The sequence below is a fragment of the Syngnathus acus genome, chromosome 9, assembly GCF_901709675.1.
Source record: "Syngnathus acus chromosome 9, fSynAcu1.2, whole genome shotgun sequence".
Classification (NCBI taxonomy): domain Eukaryota; kingdom Metazoa; phylum Chordata; class Actinopteri; order Syngnathiformes; family Syngnathidae; genus Syngnathus; species Syngnathus acus.
In genome coordinates this window covers 19,322,204-19,345,198 of record NC_051094.1, presented here as the reverse complement: position 1 = coordinate 19,345,198, position 22,995 = coordinate 19,322,204, and the positions used below count along the sequence as shown (strand labels likewise).

Here is a 22,995-nt window from a genome sequence, read left to right as displayed (position 1 = left end):
ATGCCGACTCATCTTTCTGGCGAGATCACAAGTCCTCGCTATGTTTTTCTTTGTGATCTCTGATTGTCTCATCCTAACATCATTGGCATCGACGTGTATCACTATGTCCGAGTAGCTAGTGTTGTTGGAACTACGCTGTTGACTAGGCCTATTGCGAGTCAGCTCCCTAAGATTAGCTTCTATGTCGGGTGCTCTGCCCCCAGGAATACACATTACCGTGGCTGGATTTTTAAGCGTAATATTTCGGGTAATGGAGTCACCTATGACCAAAGTGCGAGGGCCAGTAGACTGAGATGACTTTGGACGGCTATGCGTCTTACCTGGCTCATCGCGATTAGCAAGCCACTTGGGGCTAATGCTAACTGGGCTAGCGGGCTGACTACAGTCCGCGTCTGCCACATCTACTGTTATCGCACTATTCTGCTCTCGCTGGCGGACACATCCCTCTAGCAGGGATAACCTCTCTAAGAGAAGGGTGTAGTTGGTGCACGAAGCCGTACAAACCTCTTGATCCGCAGCCATACTTTATGTGTCCGATGATCGACGGTATACAAACGACCACGAAGCCTCCGCTCTCTCACGCCCTCTGCAGCTGTATGTTATGCAGTTATGTATTTATAACCAGAGGGACAGGCTTCATTGAGGGATTGATAGACATCCGGTGGTTGCCAGGTCTCAGTCAGGCACAACACATTGTGCCTAAGCCTTTGTCCAGGGTGAGGTCGTGAATAAATGATGATTTACGGGTGAGTGCTTGGATGTTGAGGAGATCCATTTTGATTGTGGCTGTGGGGCTGTGTTTAGGTAGGGGGCGTTTTCTGTGCCACATGAAGTGCAGTCCACTCCGTGTTGGAGTGAAATCCACTTTGTGTTGTCCTGGCCACCCGGGGTCCGCTCCGTGTTGGAGTCCGTCCCGTGTTGAACAAAATTTCCACTCCGTGTTTTCCCGGCAACCCGGTGTACGTTTCGTGTCGGAGTCCGCTCCGTGTTGGAGGTAAGATCACACCATGTTTTCCAGGCCACCTGGAGTACTGCAGCCTCACTTGGTTGCTACTACAAGATCCAAGTGCGCCAGGTCTCTGATGACGTGTTGGACATGCGACGTGGTGTCGGGCGGAGGAGGAGCAGATGGATAGTACAGTGTTATGGACAGGTTGGGAGAAAACAAAGTTACGACAGGTGCTTCTGTGGATGTAAGGTGGTCTGCAGAGAAGTCCGAGTTGTTTGATGACTGAGACACACCCTGGAATGGTGTGAATACTCAGCTCCAGCAAGCGGGGGATGGAGTAAGTTAACATAGTGCTGGTTGGAGAACACTGAACTTGAGTGTTAGCTGTTGGCTAGGCTAGCCAGGATGCCTTGGCCGGGGGGGAGGGTCAGCTTGCCTAGGGACCACCGACATGCGTGACTTAGTTGTGGTTATTGTTCAATGACAAGACTCCAAATGTCACGATCGTGTGCCCAGAATGCCAAACCCTAAGTAGCATTAAAATTATGGTAATAGCAATAAAATACACTTAATAAATCTATAATAACTAGGGATGTTCCAAGCAGGGTTTTACGCTGCCAATAGTCCATGAGTGTGATCGGCCGATGCCAATAACATGGCTTCAGTCTAAAATTTTAAATTTTAGAGGGACAGTGATCCTTCACCACTTCATGCTTCACCTTTCGCGAATGCAAAGTGACGGGTAAACGGGGTTTAAATACATACTGATAGTGCAGGGCGTGCCTCTGAGCAAAGACAAGCGTGGGAAACATGGCAGCCAGCCTGTCACGAATGAGGCAGGACAAACGTGCAATATGGACTGTTTATTCAGGGAATGAAGAATGAAAAGATGAAAAGGGAGGCTAGAATGCCACTAGAGCGGATGCACCAGACGATCGATGAGTCGGTCAGCAAGCTCGCGTCGTGCGTCGTGGTGGCATCTCGTTATGTAGCGACTCAGGCAAACGAGATTCAAGTGGCAGGCGTGCGTGTGTCAAAGCAGACTAAACAGCAAGGACTGACCGGTGATGATCGGCGTCTATATACGCGCACTACTAGCGGGTAACACGGGACAGGTGGTGGTGATCAGCGCCGATTAGCACGCATAGTTCTACGTGAGGTCTACGGCGGAGGGTGCGTCAGCCGGCCAGCAGGGCGAGAGTGGAGACGTGACAAAGTAAAAATGCACCTCCATGCAGAAAGAGTCAGGACAGCGACAATGAGCGGGCATGCCTTTGAGCAATGTGTTTCACTGAGGACAAGTACAGGGTGCGCGGCTGGCTGCCGTGCACATGGGAAAAAAAACACTGCCGTGTCCAAGAGTTGGGACAGCGCAGGGCGTGCCTATGAGCAATGTTCATCACTGTGGACGTGCCGGAGTTCAAGTGCAGGAGGCGGCAGCCGGCCACACACGAGGGAAGATGCACCAACCGGTCCAGAAGCAGTCGAGACACGTGTTAGTTTTTCTATTTACTGTAAAGGTACAATACATGCACAGAACAGTGTGGAAATGGTTATTAAGGGAATGGGAAAGGTTTATGTCGCATGAAAGTATTGGGGAGGGTTTAAAAAGCTTTAATATTGTGTACTAGACCACAATGCAAGAGGAGATTCATAAGACACCGTGACTCACTTTGGTTTCGCTATGCATGATTCCGCTGGTTCAGTGAAGTGTGGTAATTCTGAAGGTGGACACGTTGCATGGCTTGGCAAGGGAAAAAAAAACACTCTACTAATTGACTCGCAATACATCCAGGCCCTCTAGTGGCCAACAAGAAACACCACGTGTTGGAAATTTCAATACAATGGTGTTTAAATTCCTAAATAATACATATCTTTTCTACTTTGTGGATTTTCATTTTTCGCGGGTGGTTTTGGAACATCTTCCGCGAAAAACGAGGGATCGCTGTAATGTGTACCGTAATTTTCGGACTATAAGTCGCACCGGAGTATAAGTCGCACCAGCCATAAAATGCCCAAAAAAGTGGAAAAAAAAACATATATAAGTCGCTCCGGAGTATAAGTCGCATTTTGGGGGGCAATTTATTCGACAAAATCCAACACCAAGAACAGTCATGAACGAGCAACAACAGGCTAAACGATAGGTATGCTAACGTGACATAAACACAAACTAAGAGCTGAGAACGGCCCTGACGTAAAATTCAGAGTTATTAAAAAAACTATTACATAAATAACACGTTAATAAAACCATCTGTGTCACTCCAATTCATTAAATCCATCAATCGTCCTTTGTCAACAATGCGTGCGCGCCTCTGACGGCTCTTGCACTTCAAAATATTCCACAGGCCCATATAACGATATATAAATTATATATCAAATAACTATTATATAAGCAATAATGTTATCAAACCATCTGTGCACTCTAAATCATTAAATCCATCGATCAAATTCCTCGTCCTTTGTCAACAACGCCGCGCGTGCGTGCGCCCTGACGTCTGCCTCGTCGTTACTCCACAGATCTACTATATAACTACCGTTTTTTTCCGTGTATAATACGCAAAATTTAACTAATTTATTGTCCTAAAATCTGGGGTGCGCATTATACATGGGCACAATTATTTTATTTTATTTTTTTTTTTTTAATTTTATTTTTTTTTCTTTTTTTAAACAAATCATGGTACAACAAAACCAACAACAGGACTGACCGACAAAGACGTGGAACAAAAAGACAGGGTGACATTACCAAAGACAGGAACAGAAACCAAACAGACATCATGACAGTAACACATGCAATGATCCGACGGTGAGCGAGGGGCAGACAGGACTTAAATACAAAACACGTTACAAGAACAATAGTGTGTTTGTACTGTGCTCTGGTCATTTCGTCAAAGAAGGGATAATAGTCCTCTTCTCTTCTTGACTGACAATGAATGTGATAGTTTAATACAATCAGCAAATAACAAAATGCGTATTACAGGTAATATTTTCTTTCACAACACTTTGCCTTGTTCCTTTCGTCTCTGCTGTTCACTTCAAACACGCTCCATACGAACGCAATGCTCTCGTATCAGACGCTTGCTCGATCACCTGCTCGTTTGCTGTCACAATGTACCCTACACAAATCCGAAACATTTGTTGCGGCTCCGAGTCACGACGAGGGGCAAGTTTTGGTTTCCAAGGGTGTTTTTATTCCTCTTCAACGTCTCTCCCATACAGAGCCGCCTTTTTCACATGTCCGCACGTCACTTTCCTCTCTTTTCATCTGATCGCGGTGGTGCCTTTACGGGCAGTCGGAGAAATCAACGCCAACAAAAAAAAATACATCCAGCCTAGTTAAGACCATACCAAAGACTATAAAAATGGGACTCATTGCCTCCCTGCGTGTGTGACGATCATTGGGACTTAAAAAAAAAAAAAAAAGAAAAAAAAAAAAAAGAAAAAAAAAAAAAAATTGGGTGCGTATTATACATGGGTACAGGCTTTTTTCCAGCATCAACATGCCATTTTTAGGGTGCGTATTATACATGGGGGCGCATTATACACGGAAAGAAACGGTATATTGTAGCGTTAACAAAGTTCAAGGAAAGACGTGGGTTTGGTAAACGGCTCTTTATTTAACAAAACAAACTTACAGGCGTGTGGCGGCGTGGACTTCCAGCCACGGAAATGGAAGAGAGCTCCTTAGACGATAGGTATGCTAACGTGACATAAACACAAACTAAGAGCTGAGAACGGCCCTGACGTAAAATTCAGAGTTATTAAAAAAACTATTACATAAATAACACGTTAATAAAACCATCTGTGTCACTCCAATTCATTAAATCCATCAATCGTCCTTTGTCAACAATGCGTGCGCGCCGCTGACGGCTCTTGCACTTAAAAATATTCCACAGGCCCATATAACGATATATAAATTATATATCAAATAACTATTATATAAGCAATAATGTTATCAAACCATCTGTGCACTCTAAATCATTAAATCCATCGATCAAATTCCTCGTCCTTTGTCAACAACGCCGCGCGTGCGTGCGCCCTGACGTCAGCCTCGTCGTTATTCCACAGATCTACTATATAACTATATTGTAGCGTTAACAAAGTTCAAGGAAAGACGTGGGTTTGGTAAACGGCTCTTTATTTAACAAAACAAACTTCCAGGCGTGTGGTGGCGTGGACTTCCAGCCACGGAAGTGGAAGAGAGCTCCATAGGACCGGGCGTGCGTGAAAGCCATGACCGAGCCCCATCCACCGTCCCCGGACAGCCACCCGGCTGAGCGCCGGCCCTCGACTTCCATCCACGGAGCTGGAAGACAGCTCGGTAGAGTAGGACCGGGCGTGCGTAAAAGCATTGTCCGAGCCCCATCTAGAGATGCACCGATCCGATATCTGGATCGGATATCGGCCCCGATATCAACCAAATAGATGGATCGGGTTTCGGAAAATGCAGCCGATCTGTGAGCCGATCCTTTCCTTAATCTATTGGGACGCGGGCTACGTCATACGTCAGCAGCACGTGTGCCGCGGGACGCGGGCTACGTCATACGTCAGCAGCACGTGTGCCGCATGCCACGAGAGTTTTCTAAACAAACGCAAACATGGAGCGAACGAAAGAGTCAGCTGTGTGGAGGTACTTTAAACTGAACATGCCAACTAGCTCGACGGCAGTTTGTAATGTCTGCAAAGCTAATGTTGCCAGGGGTGGTGGTAGTACTGCCAGTTATAGTACTACCAATTTAATTAAGCATCTCCAGAAACACCACGCAACGGAGCACCAGGAGTTCCAGCAGTTGAGCAGATCAAAGGGAGCGGGAGGTGGACCAACACAGCAGTTAACGTTAGCAGATGCACTGCAAAGACGGGAGAAATTCCCAGGCAATAGCGCAAAAGCTATGAGAATTACTGAGAAAGTGCTGGAATTCATGGTTTTGGATGGACAACCGATGAGTGTTGTTGAAAACGAGGGCTTCCGACGTTTACTTGAGCACCTGGAGCCACGGTACAATTCGCGCAAGTATTTTTCTGAGACTGCACTGTCAGAAATGTATGAGAAAGTGTGCGAACACTTGTCACAAGAATTAAGAGATGTAGATGCCATGAGCTTCACAACTATGTAGAGACATGTTTACATTGCTTGATTATTGTATTTGACCAAGTCACTTGTTTATTCTCTTGTCCCAATGCTATATTTTATTTTTAATTCCACTCTGCACTTTCAGTACTTAGAAATAATTTTGAATGTTTTTTTTTGTGTTCGACTAAGCAGAGCTTGTTTTCAGGGAGCACTTCTCATTGCTGCTTAAATGAGCATTTAGAGCAAAGAACTGTGTAGTCATGCCTGATGCCATTGCCTTTAGTCTTTTCTGTTCCACATGTAGAGGTATGTAGCTTGTTACCAGCTCAGTGGCCTAGTAGTAGAGTGTCCGCCCTGAGACTGGAAGGTTGTGGGTTCAAACCCCGGCCGGGTCATACCAAAGACTATAAAAATGGGACCCATTGCCTCCCTGCTTGGCACTCAGCATTAAGGGTTGGAATTGGGGGGTTAGATCACCAACTGATTCCCAAGCGCGGCGCCGCTGCTGCTCACTGCTCCCCTCTCCCCCAGGGGATGGATTAAAATCACACGGGGATGGGTTAAATGCAGAGGACAAATTTCACCACACCCAGGTGTGTGTGTGTGACGATCATTGGGACTTTAATCTTTAATCTTTAAGTCAACCATAATATCGGATCGGTATCGACCGATACGCAAAGACACGGCATCGGTATCGGTATCGAAACTGAAAAAGTCGGATCGGTGCATCTCTAGCCCCATCCACCGTCCCTGGACAGCCATCCGGCCGAGCGCCGGCCCCCGACTTCAATCCACGGAAGTGAAAGAGAGCTCCGTCGAGTCAATCTTTGTCCTTTTTGTAAACAACGCCGCGTCGCGCTGCTGACGTCGCGCTGCTGACGTCGCGCTGCTGACGTCAGTTGAAATTCAAATTACAGTAATCCCTTGCTACATTGCGATTCGTTTATCGCGGTTTCATTTTCTTTCTTTTTTTTGTTTTTTTTTAAATTTTTGAAAAAAAACACATATGTACGTCCGGTATGGCGCCGTAAGTGGCTGCCTCCCAGCAGTGTTCTCTCTTTTCCTCTCTATTTCCTTCTTTTCTCCTTTTTCTTTCTGTCTTTTTGTCCATTTGGCGATGCTGGTGCCTTCTACCGCACCTCGGTATCTCTTCGGATCGGATGTTTTTCATTTATTTTTTTCTTCGTGGGACCGGGATCATCGGTCGAGGCCGGCGTAACTCTACGACGGCTTCCTGCTTATCCGGTCAGTGATGACCGGGTCCCTCGCCTTGCAGCCGCGACCCCTGTGGGGAGTCCGCTCCCTCGTGCTCGTCGGAACCAACGACTTTCGCCATGCTAGCCCCGTGGTGACCATCTGCACGTGCACCCGACTGGGTGCCCAGGACGCTGCTCACACGCTTGCCTGCTTTGTGATGTTTTTCACCGATTCACGACCACGGTCCATTGGGCGCCGTTGAACTGGACTGCCCTTACACCTGTCTATGGACCCCGTGGAGGCTATTTTGTGTGTTTTGGGTGTTCTCTTGTATTGAGGGTGCTGGTTGGCCGCTGTTGCTTTTTTTCCTTTGTCTTTTAGCTTTGTTTTTGCTTTGATGGCTTTTATCTTGTGCACTTTCTGACTTTCTTTGTGGCGCCGTTGTGTGGCAGCCTTATGAGAGCCTATTGAGTTGCGCTCATGCCATCTGTGTGTCTTTTGTGTACCCACTCTGTGGTATGGATACTGCTGGGGCCTGAATTTCCCCACCCCTGGGGATCAATAAATATTCAATCAATCAATCAATCAATCAATATAAGTCGCTCCTGAGTATAAGTCGCCCCCCCACCCAAACTATGAAAAAAAACGCGACTTATAGTCCGAAAATTACGGTACATGCCCTTAGCCAAGGGGTCGGCAACCCGCGGGTCCAGAGCCACATGCGGATCTTTAGCACCCCCCTAGCGCCTCCCTGGAGTTTTTGCAATAATGCGTGTAAATGGAAAAAGATGTTTTTTTGTTATTTCAAATATGGTTTAAATATATCAAAAATACCGAATTTCAGAATGGCGCCAAATAGCAAAATTACGTCATTGTCTGCGACACAGCACAGGCGAGTTGTAAACAAACAGGTGTGTGAGTGATGGGCCATGGATTCAAAAGGCAAAAAGAGAAAGATTGCTGATGAGAACAGAGGGTTTAAGAAAGAATGGACTGAACTATTTGCTTTCATAGCCAATGCTGAAGGATTGCCTGCATGTTTGATTTGCAATGAGAAATTGTCAAATAACAAGAAGAGCAATTTGGAGCGACATTTTCAGCTAAAGCATGCTAAATTTGCTGCCGATCACCCAGTTGGAACTGAGAGGAAAGGTGCAATTGCAGTGCTGGTGGAGAAATTTGAGGACCGAAAAAACTGTTTTAAGAAGTGGATTGCCTCTCCAAACTCTACTACTGCAAGTTCTGTTGCAGCCCGGGAGATAAAGCGCGGAAAACCATTCACCGATGGTGAGTACATGAAGGATTAATTCATTAAAATATCAGAGTGCCTATTTTCGGACTTCAAAACCAAAACCGAGATCATTCAGAAAATTTAAGACATGCCTCTCTCCGCAAAAACAGTGAAGGAAAGGGTAATTAAAATGGCAAACAATATCACCGATCAGCAAATCGAGGACATCAATTCAGCTCTAGCTTTCTCAATGGCCTCTAATGAGTCGTGTGACGTGACCGATATCGAACAGACAGCTCTGTTATGCAGGTTAGTGAACTCTAATGGGCCGCAACAAAACATAACACATTAATATTGTAATGGAAGTTCGGCTAAACTTGAAGCCGTAACAGGCCTATCGTAAATCAGTAGTCACGTGGTGCGTAATTCTCTCTAGGATGCGCTGCAGGGAAAATAAACATTTAATCATGAATGTATTTGCATTTCGTATTTGTAGCCTACTTCGTTATTTTAATAGTAGGCATACAGCTTATGTATTGACAGTCTATGTTGCCTTATAAAAGGCTTTTGGATTTTTGCGGCTCCAGACGGGTATGATTTTTGGTTTTTTGGGCCAATATGGCTTTTTGAACATTTTGGGTTGCCGACCTTTGTGTCAGACCATCCAGGCAAAAACTTGATCAGGCGTCAGTCATACAGGTGACAGAACCATTGTCGGCAATATTTCTGACCCACCCTGATTTACTTCTGATTGGCTAGCACCATGACTCTGGCTAGCTTTATTGGTTGAGAGTTTAATACCTGATGATTTAATTGGATAACCTCAACGAGACCATAACAAATACATGTGTTGCCTTTTTTAAATTAACCCCCCTCTCTCATTTTTCTCATTGACGGAAATCCGTAGTTGCGACTGACAACCCCAATTCATGTATGTGAGAAAATAGAGGGAAATGTGGCTTGTTATTTTTCCCCAGTAAAAGCAAGTCTTTGCAAATGTCCGATATGGATTGAATATTAGGTTTACATGGAGCCTTGTTTTCCATTTAGAATGAAACCAAATTACCAAATGGCATGAAAATAATCATCAGAGTAAATGAGAATTAAATGAGAATTAAATTTAATTTGGGCTCAAAGGGGTAGCATACTCCTGTAGCCAAACCTGCTGGAGTATGCATATGAAATTAATAATTGAATAAATTAGTATAAGTATAATCAAAAGTTGCAGAAGGAAAATAATAGCATTTGGATTAGTAACTACAGCTAAGCCTCGATTTTAGACGCTTCGATTCTATGCAACTTTCTGCCTAATGCGGTTTGGTCAAGGACCCCTATTTTCTTCATCTCGTGAAATACAATTAAAGTAATACTTAAGCGCAAAACGTGTCCCGAGTTGGGCAGTGCCTTTGAAGTGTGATAACTTTGTAATTTCTCAATATCTTTTTACTTTCAACCACTCAAAATATTCAGTGGCATCAGACCTATCCATACATGTATATTATTTATTTATACTTAATTACTTTTAATTTACATACTAAAATTTACATTTATTTAAAAAGTAAATAATTTGAATATTTCATATGACAATTGGAGATCAGTGCTATCAGACCTATTCATATACGTACAGTTTTTGAATTATTTGATTATTTTTTTATACCATCTGTGGACAATATTACCATTTTTATGCTAAATAAAAACAAAAGTATAATTCAAATATTTTACATGAAATTATTAGAGCATTATTAAAGCTATATACATAAAAGAAAATATAAAATATAAAAAAGAGCAGGTTCAAATTTACTTTGAGGGTGTGCTTTCTTTTAGGCGTTTTAGGGTAGAAATGACCAGAATAATGAGATTGAAGTTAAGGAACAATAAGCAGTTAATTTAAGTATTTAATTTTCTTCATGTGTGTTTTCTTTCGTTTCTAATTTGCATTACACTGATACTGAATTTATTCACCACGTGTTTAAGTGTTTTTTTGTAAGTATAACCTTATTTGGGGTCTGGAACGTTTTAATTGCATTTCCATTCATTTAAATGGAAACATTACCTCGTTTCAGATTATAAACGGGGTCACTGAAACAGATTTGTAACATGAGGTTCCACTGGGTATTGGTATTGGCACACAGACACAAACTGTATGTAAAGGCAGGGAACTTGCTCCCAGAAAAAGAAATAAAAACGTATAAGAAATCCAGCAACACTTCAATTACAACTTAATCTAAGTATTCAGACATAAAATATGTGAGAGTTGTCCACTTACCATGGCTGATTAAAATATTACGCAAATTTTAGACATTCCAGTGTAACGTCGTGTTTTCGGTGTTGAACAAACAAGGAAGTGCGGCACGTATTTAAAACCCCACGGATTGGTCAAATTTTACAACGTTGCCATGACGTAGGGTTATCGTCACTGATTGGCTGGGTCATAAACACGTGTGGTTCTTCATTCTCGAAGGGAGGACGATTGCCGCATTCGAGGAAGAAAGTCGGAAGTCGGGATTTTCCAAATTTCGACCTCAAAGTGTTCGAGGCGAATGTCAACAACAAACAAAGTCGCCTGATTCAAAGGGATTTTTGTTTGCGTTTATCACACAATTTGACCTCCAACAAACCCTCTTCGCTGAACTCGGGGTCCTATTTTTCCGACTTCGCAACTCTGACCTCCCAGTTTAAAGGGGTGTTCTCGTGCACTTTTCCTAGTTGGAAGTCTGTACAAATATAAGAATCTATTTAATTACTTAATGGTGCGTTTAATAATTTAGTGGCACGTTTATTTATTTGTTGACTTGATTTAATTCCATATTTAATTAAACAATTATTTTTTTATGAAACATTTCAAGGTGTATTTTTTTATTTGTATCTTTTGGTCCTCCATAGTTGATATGATTCAGATTGAATGTTTACATTTTCTTTTTGAAAATCGGCATAGTTGTATCATTGCTGCCTGATCAACCGGAGTCAAAGTCCTTGTTTGGCATGCACACACTTGGCCAATAAAGCTGATTCTGATTCTGGCGACTCAAGGCTGAACTTACAAGAGTCTTCTGTAAAGAAGATTTTCGATTATTATTAGGGTTTTCTGAGCGCAATTTTTTTGACAACCTAATCTTTTGTTTTGGGGCACTTTCAGTTCATTTTGTGTTAATTTGGGGGCACTTCTGGGTCAATCCAACATGGCCGCCACACTGTTGAAGTGGGGGTGAATTTGGTAAGCATAGTGGAAGTGGGGGTGAAGGGGGTGATTATGGTAAGCATAAGGTGAACAAAGTGAATAAAGTTGGAATGGGTTGAATCGGCTGAAAAATGTAGAAATTAGAGTAGAAAAACGAAATTTTGGAGAATTTGGTTGAATTTCAAATTAGGAAATTTTGAAATTTTGGTAAGTGGGAAGTTAGTCAAGTCAAGTCAAGTTTATTTGTATAGCCCTAAATCACAAGCAGTCTCAAAGGGCTTCACATAGACAAAAATTGACAATTATTCTCAAAGCATCCCCTGATCTTAAGCTCCCAAAAGGGCAAAGAAAAACTCAAAAAATCCCTGCCTGGGGAAAATGAGAAACCTTGAGCAGGGACCACAGATGGAAGGATCCCCCTTTCAGGATCACCAGGCTGCAATGGATGCAGAGAGGGCACAAATAATACATAATATGAAAATCAATGAAAAAAGTGGATGTCCAAGTCAGAGCGAAGGGCTGCCGGAGGAGCACTCAATTGTCCTGGCAGTGTCTTCGAGGAGGTTGAGCTGCAGTTCCCCCATCCTGAATTGGCCCACGAGAATCCAGATAGCCGCTGTCAGCTTGGGTGCCACCTAACCACCTCCCCGGCCGGGGAGGGGTGGGGGGAGGGGGGTGGGGGGAGAGGGAGAGAAAACAAACTCAAGCCGAATCGGCCACTACAGGTTAATTAAAGGCCATATCATAGAAATGTGTCTTTAAACGTGTCTTAAATGTTTCTACTGAGGTAGCAGTTCTAATATCCATTGGTAGGGCATTCCAAAGCTCTGGAGCCCGAATAGAAAATGCTCTAGACCCTGCAGACATTTTCTTGGCCCTCGGTGTCGCTAAAAGACTCGCGTTTTGCGAACGAAGGTTACGAGACGGAACATAAGGAACAACTAGGTCGACGAGATATGAAGGCGCTAAGCCATGCAGTGATTTATCGGTTAATAGAAGAACCTTGAAGTCACATCTTAAATGGACCGGGAGCCAATGTAAGTTGGCTAATATTGGGGTAATGTGATCAAATTTTCTTGACCGTGAGAGCAGCCTTGCAGCAGTATTTTGTACTAACTGTAGACTTTTGATGCGGGATTTAGGAAGACCAGAGAATAATACATTACAGTAGTCCAGGCGCGACGTGACGAACGCATGTATAATAGTTTCCGCATCACCGGTCGAGAGGATCGGACGAATCTTTGCAATATTACGAAAGTGAAAAAACGCAATTCTGGTTATATTCTTAATGTGCTTTTGAAAGGAGAGCGTTTGGTCAAATATTACCCCGAGATTAGTTACAGTATCGCTCCTGAGTGATAGTACGGTTATCTATAGTTATAGTGGTTTCCTTAAATAAGTGTTGATAACGAGTTGGACCAATTATCAACATCTCAGTTTTATCCAAGATGGCGGCGCCCCAGTTGGCCGCGGCCGCTACGGGTCTCAACAACCGACGAGTATTTTCACAAAATATGTCGCCTAGGACACTACAAACAACACAAAGTTTAGTTTATCCATCCAGTAGATTAGCCCCAGAAGCTCACGATGCAGCGGGCTCGCCGGGCAGCACACGCCGGAGGAGGAGTAAGCGTAGGCGGTGTGACCGGGGGCGAAAGCGCGGCTTTCGAGGTGGGCTAACGGCTAAGCTTAAAGCTAACCCCTACAAACCGCCGCTTCCATCCATCTTCCTCTCCAACGTCCGCTCACTGGATAATAAAATGGACCATCTACAACTGGAACTCTCTTCAAAGAGGGAAGTTAGAAACTGCTGCGCTCTCATCCTGACGGAGACATGGCTGAACTCATCAATACCGGACAACGCCGTTAGCCTGGAGGGGCTCGCTATATTCCGCGCCGACAGAAACAGCGAGCTAAGCGGTAAATCCCGAGGAGGTGGGCTGTGTGTCTACATCAACAACAACTGGTGCAAAAATGCTAGATCTGTCGCCAGCTTCTGCTCTTCGGACATCGAGCTTTTGACTGTTAACTGCAGACCCTTCTACCTGCCCAGAGAGTTTACTGTTGTTAGCATCACGGCTGTGTATGTGCCTCCTAGCGCTAATACTAAAGAGGCCATGAGTGTTCTCTATCGGACAATCAGTGAGCTGCAATCCACGCACACAGAGGGGTTTTTCATCATTGCTGGGGACTTCAACCAGGCTAGCATGAAGACTATTCTCCCTCATTTTTACCAACACGTGGATTTTCCAACTCGGGGAGAGAACACTCTGGACTTGGTTTACACCAATATAAAGGATGCATTCAGAGCAGCCCCCCGCCCCCACCTCGGCTCTTCAGACCACCTATCTGTTATGCTAATCCCTGCATACAGGCCCCTGCTGATCAGAGCAAAACCCACAGTGAAGCAGGTGAGGGTGTGGTCTGAGGGGGCCATGGAGGCACTCCAGGACTGCTTTGAGTGCTCTGACTGGGACATGTTCAAATCAGCAGCAACATATGACAATCAGATCGACATTGATGAGTACGCCATGACTGTGTCAGCCTACATCAACAAATGCTCCGAGGACGTCAGCACCACTAAGAACATCATCACCCGAGCCAACCAACGACCCTGGATGACTGAGGATGTACGTCATACGCTACGAGCACGGAACTCAGCCTTCAAGTCTGGCGACAAGGAGGCACTGAGGACAGCGAGAGCCAACTTGAACCGTGCCATCAGGCTAGCGAAGCGAAGCCACAGTCGAAAAATTCAGGATTTTTTCCACGACGCCAATAACACCAGGAGTATGTGGCAAGGCATACGGGCGATCACGGACTACAACTTACCCTCCCCCCCGGTGGGTGAGGTTGATGCTGACTTCCTAAATGGTCTAAATAACTTCTTTGGGCGTTTTGAGGCACTAAACAGCACTCCTGCAGTTAAAACTGTTCCCCACCAGGAAGAGGAGGCCCTCTGCCTTGACTCAGCCGACGTGTGGAAGACTCTTAGAAGAGTCAACCCACGTAAGGCCCCAGGCCCCGACAACATACCTGGGCGGGTGTTCAAGGAATGTGCAGGCCAGCTGGCTGATGTCATCACAGACATTTTTAACATCTCGCTGGACCAAGCCAAAGTGCCAGTATGCTTCAAGGCTGCCTCCATCATTCCGGTGCCGAAGAAACCTCAAATCACCTCATTGAATGACTACAGACCTGTGGCACTGACTCCCATCATGATGAAGTGCTTCGAAAGGCTGCTCAAAGATCACATCGTCTCCAGACTCCCCCCAACATTCGATCCGTTCCAGTTTGCCTACCGGCAGAACCGCTCTACTGAGGATGCCATCTCCTCCGTTCTTCACCTGAGCCTGGCTCACCTGGAGGAGAGGAACACCCACGTGCGGTTGCTGTTCCTGGACTTCAGCTCAGCGTTTAACACCATCATTCCACAACATCTGGTGGAAAAACTGGAACACCTGGGCTTCAGCACCCCCCTTCGGAACTGGCTGCTAGACTTCCTCACCAACAGACCTCAGTCAGTCCGGGTCGGACAGAACACCTCAGATGTCATCACCCTCAGCACAGGCTCCCCTCAGGGCTGCGTCCTGAGCCCCCTGCTGTTCACCCTGATGACACACGACTGCGCCCCCAGGTTCACCACCAATCACATCGTGAAGTTTGCAGACGACACAACGGTGGTGGGCCTCATCAGGGACAACAACGACCTGGACTACAGAGAGGAGGTGGAGCAGTTGGTGGGCTGGTGCAGAGAAAATAGCCTGATCCTGAATGTGGAGAAGACGAAGGAGATCATCGTCGACTTCAGGAAGAACCAGCCTCACCACGCTCCACTGATCATCAACAGCTCAGCTGTGGAGGTGGTCAGCAGCACTAAATTCCTGGGAGTCCACATCACAGACGACCTCACCTGGACTGTGAACACCACAACACTGGTCAAGAGGGCACAGAAGCGCTTGTACTTCCTGCGGAGGATGAGGAGAGCCCACCTGCCCCCACCCATCATGAGGACGTTCTACCGAAGCACCATAGAGAGCATTCTGACAAGCTGTCTCGGTGTGGTGTGGAGGTTGCAGCGCCTCCGATTGGAAGAATCTGAGGAGAGTGGTGAGGACAGCAGAGAGGATCATCGGGGCTCCTCTTCCCTCCATTCAGGACTTGTCATCCCAGCGCTGCGTGTCCCGAGCCCGTAATATTATCAGTGACCCATCACACCCCCACCATGTACTGTTCTCCCTGCTGCCCTCTGGGAAGAGGTTTCGCAGCATCCGCTGCAGGTCCACCAGGTTCTGCAATAGTTTTTTCCCTGCTGTCGTCAGACTGTTGAACATTCAAACGTAGCATTCCTCTGCACACTTGTAAATACTGCTTTTGTCTCCTGCACTGTTTACATACTTTATCACTGCTGCACTTTGTACTTTATAATTATCTTATTTCATATTTTTATATAGAATGTCCCTTTTTAACCAGCCGAAATATCACCACATTGTTGAAAGCCGTATGCAACGAAATTTCGTTTTGTGCACACCTAGTGTTGACAAAATGACAATAAAGTTTGTCTAAGTCTAAGTCTAAGTCTATCTGGGTTAAGACGAAGGAAGTTGAGAGACATCCATTGCTTGATCTCCGCAAGGCACGCCTCAAGATTACAACAGTCCCGCGGCCCTGTCATCGATAACGGCATATATAATTGGGTGTCATCCGCGTAACATTGAAAACTAATATTATATTTACGTATTATGTCCCCAAGCGGAATCATATAAATATTGAATAGAATTGGTCCGAGTACCGATCCCTGTGGGACACCACACGTATCATTATAGAGCTCAGAGGACGTATTGCCATGGACCACTCGGTGCGTCCTGTCTGATAGATAGGAATAGAACCAGCCTAGTGCTGACCCTGAAATACCAACACAACTTTTAAGACGCCCGAATAAAATATCGAAGTCTACAGTGTCGAAGGCAGCACTAAGATCGAGTAGTAACAATACAGATGAAGTGTTTGAATCCATAGCTATGAGGAGATCGTTAGTCACTTTAGCAAGTGCTGTCTCAGTGGAATGATTAGCTCTAAAACAAGACTGAAAAGAGTCATATCGATTATTGGCGACCATAATAATAATAATAATAATTCATTCAATTTATATAGAGCTTTTCAATAACCCAAAGTCGCTTTTACATGGAATAAAAAAGAGTGGGGGGGGGGAGAGACAGTAGGTTATAGTTAACAAGACATCGGTCAGCAGTGCGAAGGAGATGGATGGAGGAGCAGGAGGGGCGGGAGCGGAGGTTGTTGAGGTTGCCAGTACGGGAGGTGGGGGTGACGGGGGGTTGGTAGTCCAAAAAGAGGAGATGGGTGAGCCATCGGGGAAATGCTGGTCAGATGTAGCGGCGACGGCGAAGGATCCCAGCCTCGTGTGGAAGCAGCAGTGGACCAGGTGGTGATGCCGGTCGACCTCGACTGCACCCGCTCGAACGGCAGGCCCCAACGCACCACGGCGGCACATAGCAGAGCCACAGTTGGCGAGCCCGCAGGGAGTGGAGCCCGTCCCCCAAGGACGCCGGACGGAAGGCCAGAGAGCCGGGCCAGAGCTGCCGTCGAGTCCACAGCAGGCGGCCACAGGCTCCGAGTCGGGAGGCAGGAGGGTCCGGTGGTGGTTTTGGCCAGTTGGCTGTTAGCCAGCTGGCTAACGTAGTTGGTAGTCCGAGGGAGAGGAAACAGATAGGTGAGAGCGGAGCTGCGGGGATGCGAGGTGGACGAAAGACAACACGAGAAAAATAAAAGAGACGGGTGCACTGAAAACGGGAAAACGAAAAACAAGTAACGGACACGGTCCGGGACAGAAGCGGCAGTCAACAAATCTGACGCCAGCGTGCTCTAACCCGGAAGACAACAGACGGTGGGGGAGGAAACCATGTAATCGATAAGCTGCTGCGCTACTACTTTTTCAAGAAGTTTTACTATGAATGGGAGGTTTGAAACTGGCCTATAATTACTGAGACAGTCCGGGTCAAGATTTGGTCACTTAAGTAACGGTTTAATGATAGCGGTTTTAAAGGCTGTTGGCACTATCCCAGAGGAGACAGACAGATTGATTATATTTAAGACGGACGGTCCTAAAATTTGAAATAATTCTTTAAGTAGTTTGGCTGGAAGAGGGTCGAGTAAACATGTTGTTTGTTTAGCCGCACTAAACAATTGTGTAAGCCTTTCAAGGGACACGCTTTTAAAATTTGAGAGGGTTATTACATGATCATCAGCGCTGGTAGACGGCGGTCTCGACTGAGCGATTGGAATGGTATTCTTGATGTCGTCCCTAATGGATTCAATCTTTTGAGCAAAAGATTTCATGAACTCGTCAGCTGAGTGGAAGGAACTATCGGGGGTCGGCTGGCGTAGTGTCAGCTTTGCCACTGTATCAAATAGGTGTTTAGGATTGTTTTTATTGAGATTAATAACTTGTGAAAAATAATGAGTTTTTGCTAAGATAAGCGCATCTTTATATTTCAGGAGGCTGTCCTGCCATGCCTGATGGAAAACCTCAAGTTTGGTTAAACGCCATCTGCGCTCATGCTTTCTACATAATTGCTTAAGCATACGTGTTTCATCTGTGAACCACGGAGTAGGCAATCTACGGCGGGTTTTCAGACGTAGCGGCGCCACAGAGTCGATGGCATTTAACAAAGTCGCATTGAATTCATTTGTAAGATTATCAATAGAGCCGATGTATGCGGGAAATATGGCGGTTGCCGGCGACAGTAACTCAGATAGCGCAGTTGCAGTCATGGAGTTAACATTACGGCTCCTATAATTCTGATTGCTCTCTTGTCTTTGACAAGGAACTAAAATTTCAAATTTTATTAAGTAATGATCAGACAGAACAGTAGTGTACGGCAGTACTGCTATATTTGAGGTTGCAAGTCCTCGGGATAATACCAGATCTAAGGTATTTCCATTCTTATGCGTTGCTGCCTGTACGGCTTGCGTAAAACCAAACGTATCAGTTAAAGTGAAACGCCGAAGTAAGTGGCTCTGACGGTAAATTCATGTGGATGTTGAAATCGCCCATGATAATTATATTATCCGCATTGGTCATTAGATCAGCCACGAATTCTGAAAATTCATCCAGGAAGCCAGAGTAAGCCCCGGGTGGACGGTAAATAACAGCAAGATAAAATGACGGTAAAGCGGTGGATCGGACAGTGAGAACTTCAAATGTTTTAAATACGTTGATCGAACGAGGCCTAAATCTAAGCTCGGAATTTGAGATGAGGGCGACACCCCCACCCTTTTTTCGAGGACGCGCCACATGCGAGCTCACAAAATTTGGAGGCGAGGCCTCGTTAAGCGGCAGCAGTTCATTAGGTTTTAACCAGGTCTTGCAGAGACCAAAAACGTTTAGATTATGTTCCGTGATGAGGTCATTAACGAGAACTGCTTTCGTATGAAGCGATCTAATATTCATAAAACCGAGTTTAAGTGTAATCGGTCGATCAGGGTGCGTATCTATCGAAGGATTTTTAAACGAGATGCGAGTAAGATTGTGTTCTCTAGGCCTGACATCTCCTCTCAAATGTTTGTTAGCGCGGTGGGACGATACGACCGTGGGAATTTGATAGTAAATATTTGTTACACATGTAAAATTATCTGAAACAGGCACCGTTTCATCAGCAAAACCGGTCGGGGTGGAGTGATTGGATTTGTCTACTACCCCAGTAGAAAGTGTGTTTATGTGTACTGTCGCACTATTCAAACTGTCACACTCTAGTCTACACGAGGAGCTATGTGCATGCTGGAAGTCTAGCCTAGCGCTAGTTAACTTTAACTTAACAGACTCCAAACCCATCCTGACAGGTGGTCTAATCACCTGTGCCCCGGCCTGCTCTAAAGTGACCTGTCATGAGTGGCTCAAACAGTAATCTATATTCCTAGAAAGAGTGAAGGCGCCTTCACGGTTAGGGTGAAGGCCGTCCTTCCTCAGCAGAAGGAGGGCCAGTTATCTATAAAATACAGTCCCTGCTTTTTACAGAACCCAGCCATCCATCGATTAAGGGAGACTAATCTACTAAACCTCTCATCAGTGCCTCTCCCAGGCAGGGGGCCAGAGACAAATACTCGATGCCGACTCATCTTTCTGGCGAGATCACAAGTCCTCGCTATGTTTTTCTTTGTGATCTCTGATTGTCTCATCCTAACATCATTGGAGCCGACGTGTATCACTATATCCGAGTAGCTAGTGTTGTTGGAACTACGCTGTTGACTAGACCTATTGCGAGTCAGCTCCCTAAGATTAGCTTCTATGTCGGGTGCTCTGCCCCCAGGAATACACATTACCGTGGCTGGATTTTTAAGCGTAATATTTCGGGTAATGGAGTCACCTATGACCAAAGTGCGAGGGCCAGTAGACCGAGATGACTTTGGGCGGCTATGCGTCTTACCTGGCTCATCGTGATTAGCAAGCTGCTTGGGGCTAATGCTAACTGGGTTAGCGGGCTGACTACAGTCCGCGTCTGTGTCCGCCACATCTACTGTTATCGCGCAATTCTGCTCTAACTGGCGGACACGTCCCTCTAGCAGGGACAACCTCTCTAAGAGAAGGGTGCAGTTGGTGCACGAAGCCGTACAAACCTCTTGATCCGCAGCCATACTTTGTGTCCGATGATCGACGGTAGACAAACGGCCACGAAGCCTCCGCTCTCTCAGGCACTCCGGCTGTCAACGTTGTTGGTAAGTTGTCCTCTATCACACTGATATTACTGTGCTGGGGTCTGTCACAAGAGTCCACCTAGATAGATAGATAGATAGATAGATAGATAGATAGATAGATAGATAGATAGATAGATAGATAGATAGATAGATAGATAGATAGATAGATAGATAGATAGATAGATAGATAGATAGATAGATAGATAGATAGATAGAAAACTTAAAACCTAAAACAATTTGATTAATTTCATGACCATAATCACAACCACTATGATTTTATACAGTCAAGGAAGCAAGTGAAATTGTATGTCTTCCTGATAGGGCTGTATCTGAGACAAAATCTTATAAAGTTGGTGATCCAGATTTTGAGAAAACTCCTAAAGCATGAATCTGACTTCAACCTTAATGATGATGAGCCACTGATAGCAGTGCATCCCAAGTAAATAACAGTATTGATTCAATTTAGAATACCTTTGTTTATACACATGGGAAAAAACTGCTTGCTTTAGGTACCTTTATCACAGTATTTTCCGTGGAGTGGAGCTCCAGGCCACCGGAACACGATGTTTTCAGGTGCGTCAGGGACACCCGCTGTCCAACTGTTAGATGAAAAATGTTGGTCTCTCGCCACCTGACCACCTAAATTTCCCTTTGATCCTATAATGAAAATGTCAAATTAGTACTAGCTGTTGAAATATAGATCTAGGCTACAATTACTAAGGCAATAAAGCTAGAGAAATACTCAAGAAACTGGTGTCAAATTCCTGTCCTACAAAACCAGTGTCTTGCATGTTTAGACATCTCCCTCCTCTAATATACATGATCGTCAGCAAACTCTGCACAGGTGATATTAAGGGAGCTATCAAAAGCTTGGAAGGGATCAGGCCTTGATGCCCTAAGGCACCTTACTCAGGTGAAATGTGAGTGTGTGTGATATATCTATATTTAGAGACACACGCCCACACACGCACATGCACACACACGCACACTCATGCACGCACGCACACACACACACACACACGTACACACACACACACACACACATAGTGTGACAGAGAGAGAGAGAACAGTCAGTTTACTTTTTGAAATAAAAGATGCCTAATGGGACCGTCGACCCACGTGACAGCACCATCCTGATGGGGCGGATCTAAAAAAGAAAGACAGATTAAACATCACTACTTCATGAAAGAGAGGGAGCGAAAAGAGAGAGATTGATCTTACAGCAGAGACAATGCCGTCTGTCGTGAAAAGGACACCCTCCTCGTGGCGGATGTCCTTCAAGGCTCTGCCAATGCTTGAAGGGTAAAGCAGAGCTGTCCCCTTCACCTCCAAATCTGGCATCACCTCTATCCCCCAGCCACATAAATGGTAGTGTTGTGCCGGGAGAGGAGGACCCCTTTTTCTTTTCCCCGGCCAAAATTAATAAATGGAAAAGTGCCTCCAACAGAGACATCGGAGGCAAAATATTCAAAAAGAATATTTGCACAAATGGTGGCCATCACAGAGGGCCACCACTGTATTACAGTGGGAGGCCCCAGCCTCCACCGTGCCATCCTCTTTTAGGGCCCATCTTGAATATTTTGTTGTGGTTTTTAAGGCCACCACTTTGGCCGTGACCGCCGCTGGCAGTTGATGGAGCGTCCAGAGGTTTTCCATTCTGAAAAAAGAAAATGAAAATAATAACTGATCAGCAGAGACATAATTACGACAGCACTTATATATAGTTTGATTAGTCTACAGTAGGGGTGTCCAAACTACGGCCCGCGGGCCAACTGCGGCCCGCGGTCCAGTTTTTTTTGGCCCGCAGCAAATTCTGAAAACATAATTGAATGTGGCCCGCACAACAGCTTGAGCACTTCTCAGTTTCCACACTAGATGGAGCCCGCCACACAAAACGCTTGACGTCCGATTACCCCCCCCCGGAAGAGATCCAAGATGGCGGCGCCCCAGTCGGCCGCGGCCGCTACGCGTCTCAGCAATCTACGGGGATATTCACAAAATATGTCGCCTAGGACACTACAAACAACACAAAGTTTAGTTCATCCATCCAGTAGAGTAGTGTACGATCGCCAGCGCCTGCTGGAGGTACGGTCATCGAGTGTTTTCGGACTCGTAGCCACAACTACCCTGGTCTGTTTGCGTAGCCTCGGAGTGCTTAGGGCGCTAGCCCCAGGAGCTCACGACGCAGCGGGCTCGCCGGGCAGCACACGCCGGAGGAGGAGTAAGCGTAGGCGGTGTGACCGGCGGCGAAAGCGCGGCTGTCGAGGTGGGCTAACGGCTAAGCTGAGAGCTAACCCCTACAAACCGCCGCTTCCATCCATCTTCCTCTCCAACGTCCGCTCACTGGATAATAAAATGGACCATCTAAAACTGGAACTCTCTTCAAAGAGGGAAGTTAGGAACTGCTGCGCTCTCATCCTGACGGAGACATGGCTGAACTCATCAATGCCGGACAACGCCGTTAGCCTGGAGGGGCTCGCTACATTCCGCGCCGACAGAAACAGCGAGCTAAGCGGTAAATCCCGAGGAGGTGGGCTGTGTGTCTACATCAACAACAACTGGTGCAAAAATGCTAGATCTGTCGCCAGCTTCTGCTCTTCGGACATCGAGCTTTTGACTGTTAACTGTAGACCCTTCTACCTGCCCAGAGAGTTTAC

At 45.7% G+C, this 22,995-nt stretch overlaps 1 protein-coding gene and 1 long non-coding RNA gene across 4 annotated transcripts in view; both read right to left on the bottom strand.

The window, feature by feature from the left end:
• The window catches only part of ydjc (YdjC chitooligosaccharide deacetylase homolog), a 72,355-nt gene extending 61,527 nt beyond the window's left edge, over positions 1 to 10,828 (bottom strand). For all 3 annotated transcript variants that reach the window (XM_037259546.1, XM_037259547.1, XM_037259548.1), the window contains exon 1: positions 10,715 to 10,828. The gene's annotated coding sequence lies outside the window, so the exon portion shown is untranslated. The remainder of the gene's footprint in view (positions 1 to 10,714) is intronic.
• Positions 10,829 to 20,147: 9,319 nt separating this feature from the next.
• LOC119127603 lies at positions 20,148 to 21,093 on the bottom strand. The gene is made up of 2 exons (XR_005098887.1): positions 20,852 to 21,093; positions 20,148 to 20,417 (listed from the first exon to the last, which is right to left on the bottom strand). It is a non-coding gene; the product is annotated as an uncharacterized LOC119127603 (long non-coding RNA).
• Between the last annotated feature and the right edge of the window lie 1,902 nt (positions 21,094 to 22,995).